Source organism: Canis aureus, chromosome 2 (assembly GCF_053574225.1).
Source record: "Canis aureus isolate CA01 chromosome 2, VMU_Caureus_v.1.0, whole genome shotgun sequence".
Lineage (NCBI taxonomy): Eukaryota > Metazoa > Chordata > Mammalia > Carnivora > Canidae > Canis > Canis aureus.
Window position 1 is genome coordinate 51,732,066 of NC_135612.1, and position 26,388 is coordinate 51,758,453.

The following is a 26,388-nucleotide window of genomic DNA, read 5'->3' on the forward strand; positions in this document are numbered from 1 at the left end:
CTATTGGTGTTTTTAATCTGTATATCCTTGCATGGGAGTAAATCATGGCTGTGAGTATAATAGCTTTGCTGACTTCTGTGAGCCCCTCTAGTGAATCATAAAACCTAATGGGGCTCTTGGGCTCTCAGACTACATTCTCCTTTTCCTTTTCTTTGATCAACCAATAGTTTCAAGGGATTGCAACTCACTTGGCCCACAGACAAGACTAATTACATAGTTTTCAGGACCAATACAAAAATGAAAAAGTGGGGTACTTCATTCAAAAATTATTGAGAATTTCTAGAGAGTAACAGCAGAATATGAAACCAGGCATGGAGTGGAGCCCTTCTGAGCACAGGGTCAGTGAATCTGCACAGGATGTGTGCCCATGAAAGTGGCCCTGCCCACGGCTCCTAAACCTTCTGCCTGTCCCTGCCTTCTTCCTTATTCTCCAAAGAACATCACAGAAATGCATGGCTAAATGAGTCCTTATCAACTCTTTTGCATACTGTCATTTATGATGCACCGGGAATTGTGCATTATCTTATTTAATCCTTCCAAGAACACTGAATGGTAAGTTGTACAATAACCATTTTAGCGGCAAGGAATCCGAGGCTCATAAATGTTAGATAATGTGTCCAAAACTACAGCTGATGTGGCAGAGGTTGGATTAGGGCCCAAGACTATCCAACCACAGCATCTGAACTCACGGTCACTGTGCCAGATAGCCTTATATGAGGCTCTCACTCATCTCTAAATTTATAAATAGTTATTGCATAAAATTCCAAGAAATTGGTTTTGAGAATGGGGAAGAAGCCATGTAAAAATACCCTAATCCTCTCCATTTCAAGAATAAGGACAGGTAAAATAACTGCTTTTCCCAATCCACTGCTCCAGAAGGATCTATTTCTTAATAGGCACATGTGTTCATAGGGTCAGATTCCACTGTCCCAAAAAAAGGCTTCCCTAACATCATTCATTCTAGAAGTTTTATTATGTCAGGTCCCTGCCATCATCTTCTCTGGAACTTCCCCTCTTAGAAGCTCCTGCTGAGCCGTTTACCTGCTTTAACCACTTGTTTCCATTTTGCTTTGCCCACAGGTAGACCCATGAGTGGATTGGAGCCCACTGAAGGCTCATATCACACTACGGAATTCAAATATGCACATGATAGAGGAGAGCGAAACAGATGCAGAGACAAATAATGTCAATAGCATGAGGGGTTCCTATCACCACTCCATTAATTGAGGAGATATGGTTTCAGTAGCCTCCGTATGATTGATAGGACTCTACTGTCCCCCTAGTCTGCATTGTTTCCTAAGTGCCTATGAGACTGTGAGTATCTAACCAAACTAAGGGCCAAGCTTATGTTTAAAATGCTCATGTTTATAAAGCTTGGTTCCTAAAGGCAAATCAATAACTTTATTTCATATTCAAGTAAATAAACCAAAATCTAGTCCAAGTCTTAAAAGAAACCATGGCTGAGTCTGACATACTGAGAGGTGACGTGTCACATTCTAATACAGTGCTTCCAAAGAGATTTTAAGTCAAGCTTTTGTCTTACAAGCAGACTTTACATCAAAGCTATACATGAGCTGAGCCTCCACTGTGTTGGCCAGGGGATTTGCAATCAGGTCACTGGGGAATTTCCCACACAGCTGTGGAGACCCTAGCCCCAGGTATGGAGTTATGGTGGTATCCACACCAAGGAAAGCTAAGCCCTGAATATACTGATGATTTGGAGCAGCAAGAAACAAGAGTAAGGGATGCTGGGTGGCTCAGTGGTTGAGCATCTGCCTTTGTCTCAGGGCATGATCCCGGAGTCCCAGGATTGAGTCTCACATTGGGCTCCCACAGGGAGACTGTTTCTCCCTCTGTCTATGTCTCTGCCTCTGTGTGTGTGTGTCTCTCATGAATAAATAAATAAAATCTTTAAAAAAAAAACAAGAAAGAAACAAGAGTAGACTGAGAAAACCATGCTATAGAGAACAGAGAAAGCATCTAGAGAGGTATGAAAAGGGGGATTCGCTACTGAGGACAAAGAGAAAGAGACAAAGAGATTGGAAAGGAGCCTCCCAGTTGAATAGCTGTCACCCCAGGACACTTCTCCTCTCATGCTCATTCCCCTCTCTTTCTGCAGGAATATCTCAAGGCCCAGGAATGGTTTATGCTCTGGATTCAGTTTCTGTTGCTCTATATGGTCTAACAGTCCCCAGCAAAGTTGATCCTTTCTCTTATACTCTGATGCCAAATTGCTACCTGAAGTGCCATGATAGTCTACAGCCAAGTGAATAATAATAACATAAATAATCATTTCTAATTTCCAACTTGGATCCTAAATCATAAGCCATGTGCAAAGCCTTCCTATCATTGTTTATTAAGAATGAACTATTCCTTCATTCATATCTTGGCTATTGTAAAAAAATAAATGAATGGATAAAGAAAATGTGGAAATATATCTCCAAAAAAAATATTACTCAGCTATAAGAAAGAATGAGTTGGAGTGGGAAAAAATTTGAGAGGAAGACAAATCATGAGAGACTCCTAAGCCTGGGAAACACACAGGGTTGCAGACAGGGAGGAGGGTGTGGTGATGGGGTAACTGGATGACAGGCACTAAGGAGGGCACTTGATGGGATAAGCACTAGGTGTTATACTATATGCTGGCAAATCAAATTTAAATAAAATATTAAAAACAAATAAATAAAAAGACAAAACCCTAAAAAAAAAAAAAAGAATGCATTGTTGCCATTACATTTGCAACATAGATGGACCTAGAAGGCATTATGCTAAGTGAACAAAGTCAGACAGGGAAAGACAAATACCACACTATTGCACTTACATGTGGAATTTAAAAAAAAAAATTAAAAACAAACAAAAAACCAAGCAGACTTAAATACAGAGAAAAAAACTGGTAGTTGCCAGAGGGCAGGTCAGTGGGGAATGGCAGAAATATATAAAAGATACTAAGAGGTACAAACGTCCAGTTACAAAATGAAAAATTCACAGAAAAGAAAGGCACACCATAAGAAATGTAGTCAATAATATGGTAATAATATTGTATGGTGATGGATGGTGACTACACTCAATATCTAATGCATAGAATTGTTGAGTCCATAAGGTGTAGCTAATATAACATTGTCTGTCAATTACAGTTCAACAACAAAAACAGGATGCACTATTCCTCAAGCACACTGTAGTGATTCTCTCAGCCCTCTCCAGAAGTCTTTCTTTCTCTTGTATTTGGCAACGCTGAATATGAATGCTTATTTGAAACTTTATTTTCAGGGCATCTGGGTAGCTCAGTGGTTGAGCGTCTGCCTGTGGCTCAGGTCATGATCCCAGGGTCCTGGGATTGAGTCCCACATCGGGGGCCCTGGAGGGAGCCTGCTTCTCCCTCTGCCTATGTCTCTGCTTTTCCCCCTCTCTCTAATGAATAAATAAATAAAATCTTTAAAAAAAAACAAAAACAAAACCTTTATTTTCAACCATTCCACCCTCCAATGACCTCCTGAAGGGCTGGTTCTAGATGCTGACAACTGTATAATCCTAACATCCTGTCTCAGTCTGGGTCATTCTGGCTTTCTTTGGTTTTTAAATCATTCCCACTTCAATTTTATTTTTCCATATCAGTCATCACAGCTTTGAAACACGTGTATATTTAGCACCATCTATTTGGTTGGTTTCCTCTCCATTACTTTTTGCTTGATTTTCCTAAGCTCTTCTTATTCAACTCCTTCTGCTCCCCCTTTTCTTCTCCCCTTCACCCTTCCCTTTCTCTTGGCACTGACAGCAGCAGCAGCATTGTCCTCCACCTTCCTCCTGTTAACACTGGACCACAATGTCTCTTACTACCATCAAACCTACTCATGCAGTGATTAATCATGTCTTGCTTTGTGACATCTCTTTTGCTTTCCCATTTTGCAGCTTTTTAAAGTTTATATGAGTTTCCTGAGGGCAAAGGCTCTGTCTGACCCTTTTTTCCAATGCTGTTGTTTCTCGAGGGACATGAATTAAAACTAGTGGACATTATTTTTTTTTCCAAAATGCTTAGTGGGGAACAGCTTTTGGTATAACAGCTGACAAATAACTGGGCATTGGTTTTGGTTTCTCTTCTTTAAAGTATTCAAGTACCTGTAACATTCTGGCACATAGTAGGTGCTCATTGAATTTTTGTGAATGACAAACTGAAAAGTACTTTCATGAGAATCGAAATCTGATGATTTTTCCCATCAGCAGGTTACAGGACCACCGAAGGGAGGGTATACATATGTCATTGAATGGTCCTTTGAGACAAGGCTGCTAGAAGGACAGAAAGGCACAGAACAGGGCTGTATCAGGGATGAAGAGAAATATACCGGTCCTAGAAGGTTTTAATACTGCACAGTAGTTTCATAAAGATGAAAATAAAAATGAGTCCGCATGAGGACTTATGTACTCATCTGCTAGTAACAAAGTGCCACAGACTGGGTAGCTTAAAACACAGAAACTCATATTCTCACAGTTCTGGAGCCTGGAAGTCCAAACTCAAGTGCAAGTTTCTTCTGCAGTCTCTGTCCTCAGCTTGTAGAAGGCCGTCTTCTCCACGTGCCCATGCATGGTCTTTCCTCTGTGCAGCTACAGTCCTGGGATCTCTCAATATGTCCACATTTCCTCTTCCTGTAAGCACACCAGTCCTTGTGAATCTAGGTCCACCTTAACAGGCTCATTTTCACTTAATTGCTTCTTCAAAGGCCCTGTCTCTTAATGCAATAACATTCTGAGGTCCTGGGGGTGAAGCCTTCAGTGCATGACTTAGGGGTGCAGGGGGCACATTTTGTCTTGTAATATAGATTCAGACCCTACAAAACATTTTCCCAGCCTACCCTGCTCCCTCCCAGTAATTATGTGAAGTAAGGTGATGATTAAGAGGTTGAACAATCTTTCCCAGACCACGCAGCTAGAAGCAGTAGACCTGAATCCAAACCCACAACTTCTGAGTCTAAATTGAAGGCACTTTCTATTTCAATAAAAGAAATACAAGCCATGAAGTGATTTGAGGGGGAAAAAAACAGATGAGAACCACTAGAAACTCTGTAAAATTTCATCCTGACACCAGGCCTCCTATAACATCCCAGGAAATCCGTGACTAAATCTTGTTTCTCCATCTCTGAATAAGTGACCTGAACTAACTCCCTCTGCTTCCATTTTGACATAAAAGAAATTTAATAGTAATTCTCATCTCCTTAGGGATTTTTAGGTTACCTGACAGAGACAGCACTTAGAAAAATAATAACTTTGTATCATGAGAATTTTTAAATATATAGAAAAGCAGAATTTATGACTACTCATTTATCTACCAAAATTCAACATATTTAATAGTTTGCTACTTTTGCTTATCTATCTTCTTCTCTTCCTGTTTTCATATCTACTATCTATTACCTATTTATCTCTATTTCTGATAAACCAAACAACTCATCATGCATCTCCCAAAACAAGGGTCATTTCCTACATGCCCAAATAACTATTTTCATGCCTAATAAAATTAGTAATGCTTTTCTAATATCATATAACAATCAAATCGCATTCAAATTTCCCAACTTCTTCCCAAAATGTTTCATAGAGTTTAGGAATTTTTAAAAATCAGTCTCTAATCAAGGAATACAAATTACATTTGATCACAAAATCTGTTAAATTTCTTTAATCTAAAATACTTACTTCCTCCTTTATAATGACACTACCTTGATGAAGAGATCAAGCCTCTCATTGTTATGGTTATTACAAATGCCCTACATTTTAGATCTGTCTGAATGTTTCCCCATAGTGTTCTTTAACTTGTTTACCTATTACCTGTATTTCCTGCAATCTGCAGTGTAAAGGCATAACTAATTTCAGATTAAATATTTTAAGCAAGAAAAGTTCAGGCACAGTGCAGAATTTCATTTCATATTACATTAGTAGGCATGTAATGGGTTGACTTACTCTCAGTGATGTTGAGTTTAATCACTCAATGACAACCAGACATTTCCATTGTAAAGCAGCCTGCTTCCTATATGAAGAGCAAGTTCACCTGTAGAGCGTTCTGTAGACACCACATCAATATCTACTGCATATCAGCTCTTCTCCACTGTGCTAGTATCTGTGGATGGCCCTCACCTTACGGACAACACTGAAACCACCCACTTAGAGGAAGCACTGCTCCAGGTCTTAGGTCCTTGAGGAAGGAGGCTCCTAGGATAGAGGCCACTTGTCTTTCCCACCTCTGAGATTCTCTGTACTGAGGATCTAAGTCTGACACTCCACATGCACTCAGTGAGGCTTTGTTCAGCAATGTTTATAACTCTTTACTATTTAAATGCAGAGGACAACATAGCAGGTGCCTGGGGATCCAGAAAAACATTAAACAAAAGACAGTTTGAAGCAAAGCATACTTACTACACTACCAAAGGCTATTCTCAAGAAACATAAAGGTATAACATTGCATGTAAAGAACATGTGTGTATATACATATATGTACGCACATTACTTATTATGCTTTTGAATTATATACATAAATATACACATGATTATGTATACATATATGTATATATACACAATATGCATATATACATATAAATTATATATGTACAATATACATATATATGCATACAATTTTATATATATATATTTATATTTATATACACACACACACTTTTGAATTGTGATCAGTCATTTAACTTCCTCTTCATTTCCTTTGGTTTAACATCCTATCTGTCTCCTGGAGGCAGCATTTTCCAAATTATTTGAAAGGAAGCCCACAAATAACGTTATATATGCCCCTTTATTCTGAACATTGGATGATGGTGGGATAGAGGACAGAAATAAAACATCACTTCCCTGACATGTTGCCTCCCTCATTAAATGAAAAACCAAACCATTAAATGACCTGAATACACAGGTCACAAAAGGAGAAGTAATAAAGGCTATTATATATTAGAAAGAGAAGATCTTTTTCTATTCCACCAGATTATAAGCCTTTGAGGGGCAGGGATTCAGTCCAGGTCATCTTTGCATCCCCATTACCCATGCTGGAAGCTTTACATTCAGTAGTGTTGGAATAAATTTGTATTGATTGACTTAATAAGAAGCCCCTGATAATCAAATCAATGCAAATTGGAACAATAAAATATCATTTTCAAGTATCAAATTAGAAAAGATTTTTAAACTGTTTAAAGATACTGTAGCATTAACTATAATAAAGCAGGGCTGACAAGAGCATATAAAGCATATATTTCTTAGAGCATAGAAAGAAAAATTCTAAACGTTAACATGATTACTTCTGGGAGGTAAGATATATAGGTAATATTTTTCTTATCCTTTGTACAGTTCAGTATTTTTCAAATGTAGTTCAACAGATATGTTCATTATCACAATACTGGGGCAGGGTGAGTGGGGAACAGTATTTAAAAACAAAACAAGCACCCACCTGGTGGCTCAGTCAGAGGGACGGACTTGATTTCAGCTCAGGTCATGATTTCAGAGTCATGGGATAGATCTCATGGTTGGTTCTGAGCTGGGTGTGGAGCCTGCTTAAGATTTTCTCTCTCCTCCCTCTACCCCTCCCCACCCCAGCTCGCACACACATGTTCTTTCAAACAAACAAACAAACAAACAAACAAACAGAAAAACAAAATGAGTCCTTGCCCTACTTCCTCAGAGAGAATACTGCACACCTGGACTACAGACTCTGGGAAAGTAGGGATTATTTTTGATGGTTCTGGATAGATGCTTTCTGAGTCTCAATACCTAAGTGACCTTCATATAGTGGGCATAAATATGTGTGCATATGGTTTTTTCCTTCTCTTTTTTATTTCTTTCTTCCCCAGCAGGTATGTTTGAATAGCAGCCCATTACTGCTCACTTGACACTATAAATATTTATAAGCATGTTCCAATGAAGCTATTGTATCATAAACCAGTCAGGGGCATGGCTAGCTGCCTTTTCTGAACAGAGATGTGAGACAGTTTTTGGGGATTTGGGCCCCATGCAGCATGAAACACCAGAGCCTATGAGGTGTGAAGGTCTAGGCAAAGATTCACGAAAGAGGTCCAGCCAGTCTCTAAAGGGGAGGGCCTCATCACGGGAAAGTCGATTGGAGCCATGACATCAGTCCTGGGTTGCATTTGAGAAGACAGTCTCTTGGTGCCTCAGTTTACAAAGGCAAACTTGCAGATCAATTAGACCTTGCAATATGAAGGCTGGAGCTTGTTTCCCATTTGTACTTTTAGGGAGGCATGTGTGTGTACATGGGTGTGCAACCAAGGCTGATGTCAGTGTGACACGAGATGATCAAGGTGTGGACCACTGAAGTTAGCCACCAAGACAAGAGCATCTTTTCCTTCCCTGGTGTGAAGGGAGAACTACATGCCTGTCCTAGAGACCTCGAGTCTCTGTCCTGGGACTTAGAACACTGGACCCTAAGCCAGAGGAAGACTGAATATATTACATCTAACCAGTATAAGTGGACAGGAGATGACAGCTATTCTAAACTCCAAGAAATTGTCTCGAAAATTGTTTACACTAGAATGGCCTTTGGCAGTTAAGAGATGAGCTGTCTGGGGGCGAGTGTGACTCAGTCGGTTAAGCATCAACTCTTTGTTTCCACTCAGGTCATGATTTCAGGGTGGTTAAGTCAAGCCCGACTTCAGGGTCCTCGCTCAGCATGGAGTCTACTTGAGATTCTCCCTCTACCCCTCCCTTTCCTCTACTCCTCACCTCCACTCACACATGTGCACACTGTCTCTCTCATAAATAAATACAACCTTTAAAAATAAATAAATGAATAAATAAATTATAATAAATGAGCTATTTGCCTCCTAAAGGTTTTCAAATAGTGTGGACTGACCATCCATCTCAAAACAGTCTGCTGGGAAATGTACAGAGAAGCATTCATCCATAGGCTTAGGGCAAGGGGTTGTCTCTTTGAACCTGCATGAAGCTGGTTACAATCTGCTAAGAACTCTATGCTACCAAGTGGTTGTAGCAAGGTAAATTCAGGAGGATTCCTCGTGGCTCACAAGAAATGTCTCATATAAAAGGCTGAACTGTGACTCTGACAGATTCAAACCCATCCTGGTGTATCTAGAGGGCCAATGGACCAGGTTCACTCAAGAGTCTCATTTGCAAGAACGAAGGAGTTTGCTTGAAATGATAGGTGACTGCACACATCAGAGTTGACAGCCAGCCTGATGAATAACCCTAATGTACTAGAGAACAAATGTCACCCCTCAACAGCCCCAACACTACAGAGGGAGAGAGGTCAGACAGATGCAAAGTTGGGTGAAGGAGTGACATGGACACCATGGAGGGAAACTGGACAGTTTCTTGCCTAAGATGCTGCAACATGCTTGCTTTTGTCTCTACTCCCACCACCCATGGTCTGGATGTCAGAGACAGAAGGACAGAATTCTAATCATGCGAAGTCAAATACTGTGTCATGAAGTTTCAGGAAGACACTGAGGGCAGGAGATGCAGGGAGGTTTATGACTGATGGGTTCGGGAGGAGAAATGGTCAAATCATCCTAAAAGGACAATAGAGGAGCATTTTGTAGTGGATTCTCTCGAGTTCAGCAAGTGGGACCTCAGAAACAGTAAGGTCCATTGGGGCAGTTGTCCCAGAGCTCAGTCCCAGGAGTTCACAGATGAGTGTGCACACCACCTATTTGGGGACACACCAGAAGGAATCATTCCTGCAGTTAATTGTGTTTGCTTTTATCACTTTCCTCTTTTGTATTCTCAACTACCAGCCTGAGCAACAATAGAGGAATACCCATTGTTGCGTTGAATTCTTTTGAGGATTACAGCAGACAATATAAACAAAAAAAAGTAGCCTTACACAAACAAAGAGGATTCTTCTCCTTCTCCTTCTTCTCTCCATTACTAGTATTATTATCATACGATTATTACCTTAAGGCACCATGAAGACATTTTAACCACTTTTAATAGAAATGTCCCTAAAGCCTAGGATATATCTCCTAGCATTTTAAAACAAAACATGTGGAAGACAGTGACATTTTTCATTGGGGTTTCAGAATTTTTGTTACTAATATCCATTAGCCTCTATTGCCTTAATAACGTTGATAGGCGCTGAGAAATTTGTCACTACCCAGAATGGCCAGTTCCTGCCATGGGTTTTATCTTTTTTTCTTTTTTTTTTTGCCTTCTCCCTCACTATCAGACTGTCAGTTATCACTTTTTTGTTGTCAGTCTTCCTGCCTCCTGTTTTCTGCTGTGTTTCTAATCGGTCCACTGACCATATATTGTCAAGTAACTATCAAGACACGAGATCTGGCAAAAGACATTCATACCTTGAGAGAGACAGAGAGAGACAGAGAGAGAGAGAACGTGCATGTGTGTGTGTGTGTGTGTGTGTGTGTGTAAAACAGTTTGGAACATGTCTCTGGATGCCAGAATATTAAAGATTTCTGGAACATATTGTTTGAAAGAGTACTGTCCCTGACAAATCCATGTATATGGTTGTCATGACAGCTAAATTGACAATAGCTAGGGCCTTGCTTAAGTGCCATGCGGGAAGGGCAAATAAAACAGCACCAAAAACATGCAGATTAAACGTGTGGCAGCGTAAGGTCTCACCTAGGAATGGTACCGTGGTTATTCTATCCTTCCAGCCATTACGAAGGATGCACTTGTTCGCACGAGTTGTCTTCACACATTCTTGGTAATGCACTGGCACGTCTTCTCTGAAGAATCTTAATAGTGTGTCTGCATGCCAGGGCAGCTGGTAGGAAATTGAAAAATTCCTCCAAAGCCTTAAAACTGCTGACACGCTGAACTCAAAATTGGAAGATCTGGGTTCTAGTCAACTGCATGACTGGACAAGTCACAGCCTCCTGCTGAGGGATGTTTCCTTGTTTGCAAAATAAGAAACCAGTCAAATTTTTGAAGTTCCTTTGAGCTCAGTGTCTTGATACAAACTTTCAAAGGAAAGAGATCTGAACTTTTAAAACAGGAAATTGGTTAAAGCTAGTTGTTTGTATTGTGTGTGTGTGCATGTGTGTATGTGTAGAAAGCATCTTTTTTTCTTTTTCTTTTTTTAATTTAAATTCAAATAGCCAACATATAGTACATCATTCATTTCAGGGGTAGAGTTCAGTGATTCCTTAGCTGCGTATCACACATAATGCTCACCACATCATGTGCCCTCCTTCATGCTCATCAACCAGCTATCCCATCCCCCCACCCACCTCTCCTCCAGCAACCCTCAGTTTGCTTCCTTTAGTTAAGATCAAGAGGAAATTTTTTTTTAATTTTTATTTATTTATGATAGTCATCACAGAGAGAGAGAGGCAGAGAGAGAAGCAGGCTCCATGCACCGGGAGCCGACGTGGGATTCGATCCCGGGTCTCCAGGATCGCGCCCTGGGCCAAAGGCAGGCGCCAAACCGCTGCGCCACCCAGGGATTCCCAGATCAAGAGGAAATTTTAAACCGCATAAATGGGTATTATAGTTCAAGACAGAAGTCAACTTTGGATAAAAATTTTCTCTATTGTTTAATACAGTGGCTCCTCCTTTTCCACAGGGGGATGAAGACCCAGTGGACATCCGAGACCCTGTGGATGTCAGAAACCACAGATAGTGTGAACCCTGTATATATATGTTTTCTTCCTATATATACATACCTATGACAAGGTTTAATTTATAAAGTAGGCACAGTAAAAAATGAACAATATTAATTTGTAATAAAATAGAACAATTATAATAGTAATATAACATGTATAATCTAATATAATAGGAGCTACGTGAATGTGGGGCATCCTTCTCTTACAAAATATCTTATTGCACTATACTGTTTCTTATAATGATGTGAGATGATAAAATGCCTACATGATGAGATGATATAAGATGAATGACATGGACACAGTGATGTCACATGAGGCTACTACTGACCTGTTGTATTGTTAGAAGGAGAGGAGGCATCTGGGTGGGTCAGTGGTTGAGCATCTTGCCTTTGGCTCAGGTCATGATCCTGGGGTCCTAGATTGAGTCCTGCATCAGGCTCCCTACAGGGAGCCTGCTTCTCCCTCTGCCTATGTCTCTGCCTCTCTCTGTCTCTCACAAATAAATAAAATCTTTTTAAAAAATCATTTGCTTCTGGGCCATGGTTGACCATGAATAACTGAAACCACAGAAAGTGAAACCCTGGATGATAGGGAACTACTGTATCCTCTATCTAGGTAGAGCAAATAGTTGAAATATTAAACCACCGATACAACACAGAAACCACCTGATTAGAATAGACAACTAACCAATGAGGCCATATTAGGGGGAAACGGGGCAGTTAGTTATCCATGCTGGGTTGTGGTTTTCTTAAGAGCAGCATGTTCCACTACCTTGCTCAATGCTTTTCTTGTTAGAGCTGAGAAGAAATGGGTGTTGTACAAATAAATGAGTGTGAGCACATGAATTCAAACACATTACAAATAGGTGACAGCTATCATGGCTTATGCCTCTCAGAAAAAAGACTGTGTCGAGAAAAGCAACAGCACCTTTTCCAAGAAAGATGGAAACAAGGATGCAGTGAAGGAAACAGAGGAGGGAAGCCATCAGAGTGTTTGTTTGGAGAAAAGCAGAGAGTACAATGTCACAGTTAACCTAGGGAGAAAAATACCTTATATGGAATTTAGCAATCAACAATGTCAAATTCTGAAGAGAGCACAACGTCCTGTTGCTTTTGGCCTTCTGGTCAGTTTCTTGCTTTCTTTGCTTCCCAGAGAGGATAAAGACAAAAAGGAGAGGTCATGGAAAACATCAGCCCACCACGGCCACTTCTTTAGCAATCAGAGCACAGGTTCCCAGGGGAGAAGGGCAGGCACAGCTACAACATGAGAGCTTCTCTGGGAACTCCGTCCATGCACTGGATCTCTTTCATAACCTCCCTAGCATACACACTGAGAAGAACTGTCCCTGCAATCTACCTCATGTCGCATTTCTCTAGGACTGCTACTTTGCCTGCCCAGTTCTCACTAGCTGCCAGATGCTTTACCAGATGTCCTAAACGTGAATGTGTTTATTTATTTTCTGGGAACAACAGCTTTTAACACCCAAATAAACATATTTTTGCTGAAGGTGCTAGTGAAAATAAGTTGCCAAGGAGGAGAAAGGGGAATGGTCACCAGGGTGGAGTATGTGGTATTACTGAGAAAGCCATCAAGCCATCTAGGGATACTGAACTGATGGGCTTTGCCTCTTCCCAATAGATTTTCTGTTTTATAACAAGAAGAGATGTGAAGTCATGCCCTATACGTAGATAAGGAACTCAATTGTGGTCAAATGAATTTCTGTTCACATAGGATGTGAGACTACTTGATTCACACTTTCAGAGTTCTGGTAATCATCTCCCTTTGTGCCATTCCTGAGACCCCTACCCATATGTGAGCATCCGTGGCAGGATGGCAATTCATCAGCAGTGTTAGCATACTGTGATAAAATTTCTGAAATACACTACTTTGAAGCTGATCAGAGCATCTGGCTAGAGCCTCTTATTGAAGAAGCCCAGATCACTGGTTCAGTACATATGTAGTCTGGTTTGTGTGGCCTTTGTCCCACCACCAGGTCTCCATCTACACTGGGGCCTTCAAGTATCACAAAGGCCATAGGAGCATGCAAGTGTGCATGAATCAGCACAATCTTTTACCAATACTGAACATTATCCCATATAAGTGACAACTCTGCTCCCTTCTTCTTCCTCTCTTAGCCATTTACTGAGCCAAGAACCTCATGTGTAGTTATCCTCAGATCTTCTGAATGAAGCAATAGCTATTATTGTCTCTAAGGCAGGGATGGCCACTAAAGGTAGAAAAGTTGAGTGATCCAAAGTCACACAACCAGTAGTTGGCAAAACCAGAACTGTCAATTCAGAAAACTCAATTTTCATAGTTAATACATCAGTCTGTTCTCATCAGAAAAACAGCATACTGTTGGACTTTACCATATTTTCCCATAAAGTCTAGTGCATGCCAGCTCTTCACCCTCCTTAGGACAGAGACCATAGAGCCTTCTTCCAGGCCTCAAACTCTCAGCCTCAGATGACTCAGATGCTTACCACACTATCTGGTGTGGTATGCCTAGTTACTTGAAGAAATACACTGTTTATACAAAGGAGAGTAGTATCACTCTCTTCTCTACATAAATTTGGTTTACATAAATGTATATGTACATATGTATATTACCCTCACCTTCAACTTCAGACTCTATACAAGTTACTTTCATATTTGTACTCCTGATGCTTGATGCTCCCTTTAGAGAGAGGAGGAAAGGGAAAGGAGGAAAGACAATTGTGCCAAACATAACTAGGCATCATTGTGCAATTATAGTGGACATTTGGTCATGGAGCTGCGAAAAAGTGGAGTTTGCTACCATTTCCATCCTTGAAATTCTGGCAAAGATTGTAGAGTACCCTCTCAGATTCTTATGGGGAAAGCTTAATTTTCTTTTGAAATTCTAAGCATTTTTCCCACTCATGACTCCCCATGGAGTTTGATATTTTGTTGTATCCTGTTGAAGTGATAGAACAAAAATCCTAATACTATTGCCCAACCACAGATACACCTGTGCTAACTCATTCCAGAACATTTACCCAAGGAAGAGTCCACAGGTGGCAGTCTTCACCACTACACAACTCCCAAGCACAGACATGTTCTGTGCACACTCTCACATGCATTCACATATGGAGAAAAATCTTTTCTGATACCTGAGTTGGGCAGGAGACATTTTCCTCCAACAAGGAATAGATATCATTTCAATCAATTCACAACTTCACCTTCATCAGATTTCTAGTGCAAGCTGTATATATTCATTGATTCAAAAATAAGAAGAAAAAGAGAGAGGGAGAAATGGGCAGAAAAAAGTTGTGAATAAATAATGGCCAAAAATTTCCCAGAAGGTATATAAAGCACTCATCTGAAAATCCAAAAAGCTTGACAAACTCCAAGCAGAATAAACACAAAGAAATACATTGGCACATTACACTTAAATTCTCAAAGGTCAAAGACAAAGAGAAAAATATCAAAAACAGCAAGAGAGTAGTGGTTCATCACATACATGGAGTCCTCAATAAGAATTAATGGCTGAAATTAAAGGCAGAAATATTAAAAGGTTGAAATAAAAAAGTAACTTGATTCCACATGAAAAAATGCAGCCAATTATAGAGGTAATTATATAAATATATAAAAAGAATATTAATACATTTTAATTTTATGCATATTTCTCCTAATTTAAAAGTAAACTGCATAAAGCAATAATTATAACTGTATTGATGGGCACATAATGTACAAAGATATAATTTTATGACGTTAAAGCACAAAGGATGGAGGGAATGAAACTATATAGTAGCAAGTTTTTGTATGCTATTGAAATTAAGTTGTTATTAATCCAAACCTGATTGTTATAAATTAAAATACTAATAGTATTCTTCAACACAACCACTAAGAAAATAACTCAAAAATAAGGTAAAAGAAATGAGGAGGAGAAATAGTACACTACAAAGTATCTATTTGACAAAAATGTTAGTAATAAAGGAATAAAAAATATAAGACATATAAAAAACTGATAGCCAATAGGCAGCCATAAATCTCTTAACAGTAATTACATTAAATATAAATGGGTTAAATGCCCCCATTTAAAGACAGAAATTGCCAGAATGAATAATCATAATTCAACTGTATGCTGTGTTCAAATATGAAATTCAAATTCAACTATGAAAAAAATTGTTGAGAATAAAAAGATGAAAAAAGACATAAAATACAGTAACAAAAAACAGCTGAAGTGCCCATACTGATATCAGACAAGACTTTAAGACTTTAAATTGCTACTAGAGGGAATGAGAAACATTTTTAAGAATAAAAAGGACAATCAATCAAGAAGATATAAGTATTTATAGACCTAACAACAAAGCTCCAAAATACATAAAGGAAAAACTATGAGAATTGAAGGGAGAAATGAACAGTTCAACAGTAATGGTTGGAGACTTCAACAACTCTCTTTTTTATAATGCTAGAGCAACTAAAGAAAAGAGATCAACAAGGAGGGACTTGAAAAATACTATAAACAAAACCAAAAGTTGTTTCTATGAAGAAGTCCATAAAATTGGCAAGCCTTTAGACAGACCAAACACAAGAAAACAAGAGAAAACTCAAATTGCTAAAGGGAACAATGAAAGAGCAGCTGTTACTATGGTCCTTACAAAAATAAAAAAGATTATAAAGGAATACTATGAAAGATTATATGTCAGCATATGATATAATTAGATGAAATAAACAGATTTCTAGAAAAACACAGACTACTATAAGTGGCTCAAGAACAAATGGGAAATCTGAAGAAAACTATACTAAGAGAAGATGTTCAATTAGTAATCAAAACACTACCCATGAAGAAAAACCCAGAAACATAGACTTCACTGGTAAATTCTACCAAACATTTAAAGAATTAACACCACTCCTTCATAGACACCAAAAACATGGGAGAGAACACTCACCAACTCATTTTATGAAGCTAGTATTAACTCCAATACCAAAACCAGAAACCAATGTCCCTTATGAATGTAACATGCAAAAATACCAGAAAGCTTCATAGAGCAACATATAAAAAGGAATATACACCATGTCCAAGTGGGACTTATGCCAGGAATGGACTGTTAGCTTTACATAAATAATCACTATGTCTTAGTAATAATAATAAAGTACAAAACCCCATGACCATCTCCGTAGTCAAAGAAAAAGAATTTAACAAAAATCTAATATCGTTCATGATAAAAAACAGCCAACAAAATAGGAAATGAGGAGCACTATCTTAACCTGAGAATGAGTATCTTTGTAAAACCCACGAACCGTGTAATACAAATACTGAAAGTTTCCTTCTTTAGATCAGGATCAAGAAAAAGTCTGTTCTCACCACTTCAGTTGAACATTGTACTGGAGGTTCTAGCCAAGGTAAAGAAAAAGAAAAAGAAATAGAAGCCATCCAGGTGGAAAAGAGAGAGAGAGAGAGAGAGAGAGAGAGAGAGAAAACTATTTCTATTTGCAGATGGCTTAATTTTGTGTATAGAAAATACAAAGAAATCTAAAAAATAATTGTCAGAGCTAATAAACCAGTTCAGAAATTATATCATCTGTTAATATACAAAAATCAATCTCATTTATATAAACTTGAAATAAACAACTCAAAAGTGTAATTAAGAAAACAATTACATTTATAACAGCAACAAAAAGAACAAAATCCATAGCAATTATTTTCCTTAAAGTACAAGACTTATACACAGAAAACTATAGAAGCATCATTGAAAGAAATCAAAAAACAATAAATAAAGTGTGTTCAGAGATGGATATTAAATATTGTTAAGAATTGGAAATTAAGACTGCCACCTGGTCACTTTGAGCTAATCTTGCCCACTAGATCTACAGTTTCAATATTTACCAAAATCCCAGATATATGTCCATGAGCATGGATGACTTGATCCTAAAATTTGTATGGAAATGGAAAGGAGCCAGAATAGACAAAACAATCTTGAAAAAGAAGAACGAATTTGAAGGGCTGACACTTACTGATTTCTAAATTTACTACAGTTTTAGTGTCAAGAATGCTACATGGTAACTATACGGATTAGAATTAAGACTTCAGAAATAAATGCATACATTTTTAAGCAACTCATTCTTGACAATGGTGCCAAGAGTACTCAATGAGAAAACAATAGACTTTTCAACAAGTGGTGCTGAAACATTTTGATATCCACCACAAAACAATGAAGTTGAACCAACACTACACACCATATACAATAATTAACCTAAAATGGATGGAGACCCAAATATAAGAGCTATAACTATAAAATCCTTACAAGAAAACGTAACATAACATAACAAAACATAACATTGTTACCTCGGAAAAGGCAATGGTTTCTTAAATATGTTGCCTAAAACACAAGCAAAGAAAGAAAAATATAGATAATTGCACTTAATCAAAATTTAAAACTTTTATGCTACTTCAATCAACCCTATCAAGAAAGTAAAAAACCCCCCAAATGGGAGAATTATTAGTAAATCATATATTTGATAAAGTTCTAGTATCTAAAATATATAAAGAACTCTTTTGAATGAGCAACAAAAAGACAAATTAACAAACAGGCAAAAATTGGAATCGACATTTCTCTGAAAAAGATACACAAATAGCCAGTAAGCACATACAAAGACCTCAACATCATTAGTCGTTAGAGAAATGAAAATCAAAACCACAACAAGTTCCTATTTCATACCCACTAGGATACTATAATCAAAAATATAAACCATGATGTGTTGATAGGTATGGAGAAATTGGAATTCTTATACATTGCTGATGGAAGAGTGGGAAAAATTAGAGAAGGTGACAAAACATGAGAGACTCCTAACTCTGGGAAATGAACAAGGGAAAGAGGGAGAGGAGGTGGGCAGGGGGGATCAGGTGACTGGGTGGTGGGCACTGAGGAGGGCACTTGACAGGATGAGCACTGGGTGTTATACTATATGTTGGCAAATCAAACTTCAATAAAATAAAAGAACACATCAAAAAAAAATAAAATGATGCAGTCATTCTGGAAAACATTTTGACAATTCCTCAAATAATTAAACATAAAACTATTATAAGACTCAGAAATTCTACTCCTAGGTATATGCAAGAGAATTACAAACATACATTTATGAAAAACCCTTATAAATGAATATTCAAAGCACCATTATCCATAATAGCCAAAAAGTGAAAACAGCCCATATTTTTCAACTGATGAATGGGTGAACAAGATATATTCCATACAATGGGATATACTTTTTTATACTTAGGCATGAAAAATGAAGTACTGATACGTGTTACAACATGAATGAAACTCAGAAACATTATATTAAATGAAATAAATAGTCACATATTATATGATGTCATTTTATGAAATAACTCAGAATAGACAAACCCACAGAGACAGAAAATGTATTAGTGACTGCCAAGGACAGAGACAGGCATAATTAATAGCTGCGAATGATAGAAGGTTTGTTTTTAGTGTTAGTGGAAATGTTCTGAACTTAGATGGTGGTTTTGGTTGCACAGCCTGTAAATACAATAAAAAACACTAAATAATAAACCTAAAAATGGTTGAAATTAGAACTAGCGCAATATGAAATAAGTAGTTGTAATAATATCCTTATAACTGTTAAGAAATTAAACTTATAATTTGAAAACTCCCAAAAAGAAATCTCTATTTCCAAATGGTTTTACTGGAAAATTCTATCATATATTTAAAGAATAAATAATACCAATTGCACACAAATCTCTTTGAGAAAATAGAAGAGAGTACTTTCCAATTCATTTTATGAAGCTTATGTTAACCCAGTGCCCAAACTAGACAGACTATACAAAAAAGAAAACAAGTCAATGACTCATGAAAATTGACCTAAATATCCTTAATAAAGTACTAGCAAATAAGATTCAGAAATATATAAAAGGAATTATATACTACAACTAAGTGAGGTTTATTCCAAAATTGTAAGGATGGCTTAACATTTGAAAGTAATCCACTCTAATCCAGCCTATTAATTGGTCAAAGAGGAAAAATCACATGTTCATATCAGTCAATGTAGAAAAGAATCTTTGTGAAAATTTGACCTCTGTTAATGATTAAAAACACTCAGAAAGGTAAGAATAAAGAACATCCTCAACTTCATAAGGAGCATCTACAAACAGGCCTACAACTAATATTTTGCCTAATAGTGAAAGGCTGAAAATTTTCCCCTAAGATCACAAACAAAGGAAGAATGTCTGCTCTCTTCACTCTAATTCAAAATATTGCTAGACAGTTTACTCAATACAGTAATGAAAGAAAAGGAAATAAAAGGCACACGGATCAGAAAGAAAGAAATAAAATTGCCCCTATTTGCAGATGGCTTAATTTTGTACAGAAAATCCCAAAGAACCCACAAAACAACTCTTAGAAATAATAATGATTTCAGCAATTTCTCAGAATACAAGATAAGCATAAAAATTTCAACTACATTTCTTTATTCTAACAATGAACACATAGATACCAAAATGTAAAATGTATTGCTATTTATAATCAGACAAAATAAAGAAATATTAGGTATAAAACTAACAAGACATGTGTATGGGATGCCTGGGTGGCTCAGCGGTTGAGCATCTGCCTTCGGGTCCAGGCCTGATCCCTGGAGTCAGTGATTGAGTCCCGCATCAGGCTCCCTGCATGGAGCCTGCTGCACCCTCTGCCTGTGTCTCTGCCTCTCTCTCATGAATAAATAATAAAATCTTTTTAAAAACACACACACAAGACATGTGTAGGACTTATATGCTTAAAACTACAAAATTGCTGATAAAAGATATCAAAAATGAGCTGGATAAAGAGGGGGCTATCTCATGTTCATGGGTGGATTGTTCATGGATATAATTGAGATGTCAGTTCTCCCAAGGTAGGTATATACCTTTTTTTTTTTTTTTAAGGTATATACCTTTAACACAATTCCTGACAAACATCTAGCGAGAAGGTCGGTAGATCTTCTTGTAGATCTGTAGTAAGCATGCTTACTCTGAAATATATGCAAAGTAAAAGGGGCTAGAAAAGAAAGCGAAAACAGTTTTGAGAAATAAGAATAAAATGGGAGAAATCTTTCTACTCTATATCATGACTTATTCTAAGGCTACAATAATCAAGACTGTGTGATATTGTTTGATGGATGTATGTACTGATTAACAGAACATAACAGAAATCCTAGAAACAGACTCATAGAAAAATGCTCACCTGATTTGGAAGAGTACAAAAGCAAATTAATAGGGGTAGATTAGCCTTTCCAATAAAAATGCTAGAGAAACTGGATATTCATAAAGAAAAATGAACCTCAACCCTATACAAAAATTGTCAAAATTGATCATAGACTTAAATATAGAAGGTAAGTGTATTAAACTTTTAGAAAAAAGATTGGAGAAAAACCTTCAGGACATAAGGGAAGGCAAAGAGTTTTTAGACTTAATATCAAAAGTATGATACATGAAGGATAAATAATAAATTGGAAAACTTGTAGAGCTTAAAAACTTCAGCTCTACAAAAGACTGTTAGGAAGACAAAGATACAAGCTACAGTTGGAAAAAAAAATATTTGCAAATGTCCCACAAAGGACTAGTATCTAGAATATATAAAGAACTTTACAAACTCAAGAGTAAAAAACATTCCATTTAAAAACTAGAAAAATACGTAAGACATTTCATTGAAGAGGAGATTCAGATATCAAAGAAACATATGAAAATATGATTAACATCATTAGCCACAATGTGATATCACTACGAATCTATCAGAATGGCTAAAATAAAAACAGTGACACTATGAAATGCTGATGAAGATGCAGAGAAACTGGGTCACTGATATATTGCAGGTTAGATATAAAATGGAATCACTCTTCTGGAAAACAATTTCGGCAGAAAAATACTAAAGGTACAACTACCATTCAACTCATCAATTGCACTCCTGATCATTTACCTTAGAAAAGTGAAATTGTATGTATACAAGTACACACATGTACACACACACACACACACACACAAACACACAACACACACACACACATCCTGTACATGAACTCTTATATCAGCTTTCCTGATTCAAACTGAAAACAACACAGATTTTCTTCAGGGAATGAAAGCTTAAGCAAACTGTGGTTACATCGATATTATGGAATACTACTCAACATTTAAAGGCAAAGGCCTATGGTTACATGCTACCATCTAGCTAAATCTCCAGAGAATTATGTTGATGGAAGCGACCTATATCAAAAGGTTATATACTATATGATTTCATTTATATAACATTACTGAAATGGCAAAATTGCAGAAGCAGAGACAGATTAGTGGTTGCTGGTGATTAAAGACAAGGGATTGAAAGGAGGAGGAGGACAGTGGGGCATCTCTACCTTGACCGTATCAATAATAATATCCTGGTTGTATTACTGCACCATAGTTTTGAAAGGTGTTACCAATGAAAAGACTGGTTAAAGGATATGTAGGATCTCTGTGTTATTTATTAAACTGTGTGTGAATCTACGATTATTTCAAAATAGAGAGTTTAATTAAATTTTAAAAGAGAAAGAGGCACCTAAAGCCTCAAGAGCATGCTATAAGGGATATGGCTCAATTGAAGGGTATCAGGAAAGGCTTCCCTGGGGTGTAAAACCTAAAGAATGGGTTGGAGTGCATTAAGAAGTAGAAAGTGAAAATCACATACATATGACACTCATCTTGGGTGGCTATAAACCAAGTAGATCAGAACACATTCCAAGGACAGAGGTTCGAGTGAGGAGTTTCTGATTGCCCAGGTCCAGCTGGTGGTCCACTGGTGGGCACATCCTCTCAATGACCTTCCCCAACATACAGCTTTTCAGTTCAGTTTTCACTGGCTAGCCCCTGAGCTCCAAGTGGAGGGATAGACACAAAATGGATAAGCACAATCCCTGCTGCTCAGGAACTATCACATGAAAGAAATGGACACACATACTAACAGCAGTAACAGCAAAAAGCACATGCAAGCTGCTACACAATATAGACATGTGATATTATAAGAGCCCTGCCTACCTCTCTGATTAGTATTTTCTCTTTATAGTGGTCTTTAGTCAACCTATCAATACATGGAACAGCATCGTTGTGACTAGAGCATGTTATTTAGAACCACAGAAACCAGAATGCAAATCCTGGTTCTACTACTTACTAGCTCTGTAGCTTTGGCTTTAGTGGTTTATTTTTCTTGTTATTGTTTTTGTTTTCCTTCTTAATTGCCCTATTTGGGATTATTTAACTATAAACTACAATCTTACTTTTCCTCTATACTGATTTAAAAAGTATAGTCATTTAGAATCACACTGTCCAAGTTTAGCCACTAGTGACTTATGTTTAATTTTAAATTAACTAAAATTAGATGAGGTTTAAAATTAAGTTCCTTAGCCACAACTAGCCACTTGTCAAGTCCTCAATAACCACATTTGGCATACAGCTCTGTTTTGAATAACGCAGTTCTATGGAAAATTTTCATCATCACTAAAAACTCTACTTGACTGTGCTGCTCTAGAAATTCTAACATGCAGAGTTATTGTAAAATGTAAACTTCACCAGTCTTTGCTCTTTTCTCAAATAACACCAGTACTTCAGATGCTTTCATTCTTACCAACTAACCTTGAGTTGACTTATTTTTTTGTTTGTATTTTAGTGCAATACTTCCTTTTAACAACACAAACTATACATTGCTCTTATTGTTTTATACCATCAAGATTTGCTTAGATTTACCTACTTGTTTACCAGTGTCTTTCTCTCTGTTTCTCTTGTAACTCAGATGTTCCTCTTGGTAACACTTTTTTTTTTTTTTTCCCTGAGGTTCCTTCTGCAGGAGTTTCATTTGAGCAAATCTTCTGCTAGTTAACTCTTCTGATTTCTGTTTGTCTGAAATCATTTTACTTTCTTGATCCTGGAAGAGACATTTTAAAAGGAAAAATATTTTGAGGAGCCTGTGTGGTTCAGCAGTTGAATGTCTGCCTTTGGCTCAGGTTGTGATCCTGGGATCCTGAGATCAAGTTCCACATTGGGCTTCCCACAGGGAGCCTGCTTCTCCCTCTGCCTATGTCTCTGCCTGTGTGTGTGTGTGTGTCTCATGAATAAATAAATAAAATCTTTTTTTAAAAAAGGAAAAATATCTTAGTTTAACTTTGAAGATAAAGATTCACTTTCTCCCTGATTCCACTGCTACTTTTGTGAAATTAACTATTAACAGCCATTTCATTGTAGGTAATCTTTTATTCTCTGATTATTTTTCAGAACTTCTGTATGTCCATTGTGTTCTACACTGTGTTTCACTGAAATTCAGTTAAGAACAAATTTAACTTTATTTATTTCAGATGTGATTTAGTGGCCTTTCTGTATTTAATGATCAGTATATTTTATTAATTAGCCATTAGTAATGGACATATTGGCTTTCCTTCATTCTCTTTATTTTTATTTTTATTTTACCTTATTCCATTTATATATAGTGTACCTTCTTTTTTAAAGATTGTATTTATTTATTTATTATTTATTTGAGATAGAGAAAGCAAGAGAGAGCAAGCAGTGGGCGTTGCGGGGAGGGGGTGCAGAAACAGGCTCCCCTCTGAGCAGAGAGCCCAAAGCAGGGCTCAGGCCCAGTCCTGGGATCATGACCCAAGCCAAAGGCAGACACTTAACCAACTGAGTCACCCAGGTGCCCCATATTGTGCCTTTTCATTGTATCTTCTGTATCTCTTTGACTCTGATATTTTCCATCTCGCTGATCTTTTGTCTATATTCTCAATAGTTTGTTTTTAGATTGCAGTTCACTAATTCTCTCATGTCCTCCATTATAGTAATTCTCTATCCAATATAATTTATTGTACATTATTATGGTATTCATTTCTAGAATGTTCAGTTTGTTTCTTTTTCCTATGCATCACAATAGTCTTGAAATGCTCTTTTTCTTTATCTTACTACATATCCTAATTTCTTCATATTTCTTAAACATTCTTTTGATATCCTGTATCTAAATTCAGTACATGAAGTCTTTATGGGTCTGTTGATGAATTTGTTTTTTGTTTTGTTTTGTTGTTTAATGTTGCTCATCTTGACTTTTCCTCTTCATGGGTTTTAATTTATTTTTTATTGTAAGTTATGTTCTTTTTATCTGTGGAGATTCTTTAAAGCCTAGGTTTTTATTCCTCCACACAGGATTTGGTTTGCTTTTGCAAGTCACCTGGGAAATGGCTAACCTTGAATTATTTAAATATGTATGTTTAAGCTTGGGTTTTGTTTTTGTAGGTCACAAGCCTAGAATAAGGACTTCCAAATAGCAATTCTTAAAGGATACTTTCATCCCTCCTCTTTGAGTGTTCAGTGAAAAACCCTGCATATATCCCCACTACCTTACTTGACAGAATTTTTTTTCCTATATTATATCATCTGATATCAATCTTTATAAGTCTCAGCTTTATCCTAGCTGTCTGGTTTTTCTTCCTTTTCTGTGTTAGGCCAGCTTTTGATTTTTCTGGTATACATGGTCCATTGAAACCCAGAGTATAAACTACCATGGCAAGTGCCAGATCCTGCAGGTTTGCATACTTATTTCATAACTAATCCTTAATAAATTCCCTTATTTTTCCCCCAGATGAGCCATGTAGCATTTAGCCAGTGCATATAGTTCTATACGGGAAGAATATACATTTCTATGACCTTTAATCCACCATATTTCTCAGATTCCTATTTCTTAAGGATTTCCTTGCTCTGAACCACAGAGTTTAATTTAAAATGAGATTAAGAGTTGAAACAGGAGGATGTGTTAGAATTTGTTGAAATAGTCTAGGCAAAAAATTGAAATTTCAATTGCTATGGACTTGATAAAAGTGGAGAGTAGGGATGGATTTGAGAGATATTGAAGAAGTACAATCAACATTATGGTGAATTGGATGTGGAAGTTAAGAGAGATGTTTGGGATGATGCCAATGTTCAGGATCCCGTCTACCTTGTGTAACTAGATGGATAGTTCTGAGCACTAAAAGAGGAATAGGTGAAGAGAGTGAAGATGATGGGTTCAGGGTTTAACTAAATGTGATGCCTTCAAGATTTCCACACCATATATGTGGGCCTAAGGGTCAAGTCAGACTCTGAACTAGAGATATGAACTCATATGCCACTCTCATAAAGGAAAGATGAAACTGGGGCATGGACAAGGTTGCCCAGGAGGAGGACACAGAGTAGAAGAAAAGTAGGTTCAGGATCAAGGCTTGAAAACTTTAAGCTCTAACGACCAGGCAGAGGACAAGCTTGCAGAGACACAAGAGCAGAGCCAACAAGGCATGAAAGGAGAAGAGTGTTGCCTTTGATCACTTTTTTTCTTATACCTACCTAATGTCAGCCATATCGACCTTCCTACCATTCCTTATCTTTTGATTTTTCTGTTTCCATGCCTTTGTACATGCATACTCTCCCTTCTCCCATGAATCTCTCCAGCCTCTTCTCCTTTTCCACTGTTCATTATCGGTCCTGATGAACTCCTATACAACCTTTAGGGTCCTGCTCAAATGTCGGCATTGTCCTTCCTGAACCTTGTCTTAATCCTTTCTCATATAGGCATGGTTCATTGTCTTTTTCCCTGTCCCCACTGCATGTATTAGATGATATTTCAACTACCCTTCTGCCGTCTGATGACAATAGATTTCCCCTTAATTGTGGGCCCAGGGTCTTATACAACACTTCTCTCAGTGCACTTGGTTAACAGAGGAACCATTTCTTTTGAATAAAAAAACTAAAAGTAGGTCTCCAACAGGATGTAGGAAGCATTTGGACAGAGAAGTCAGCCCACCAGCTGGCATTAAA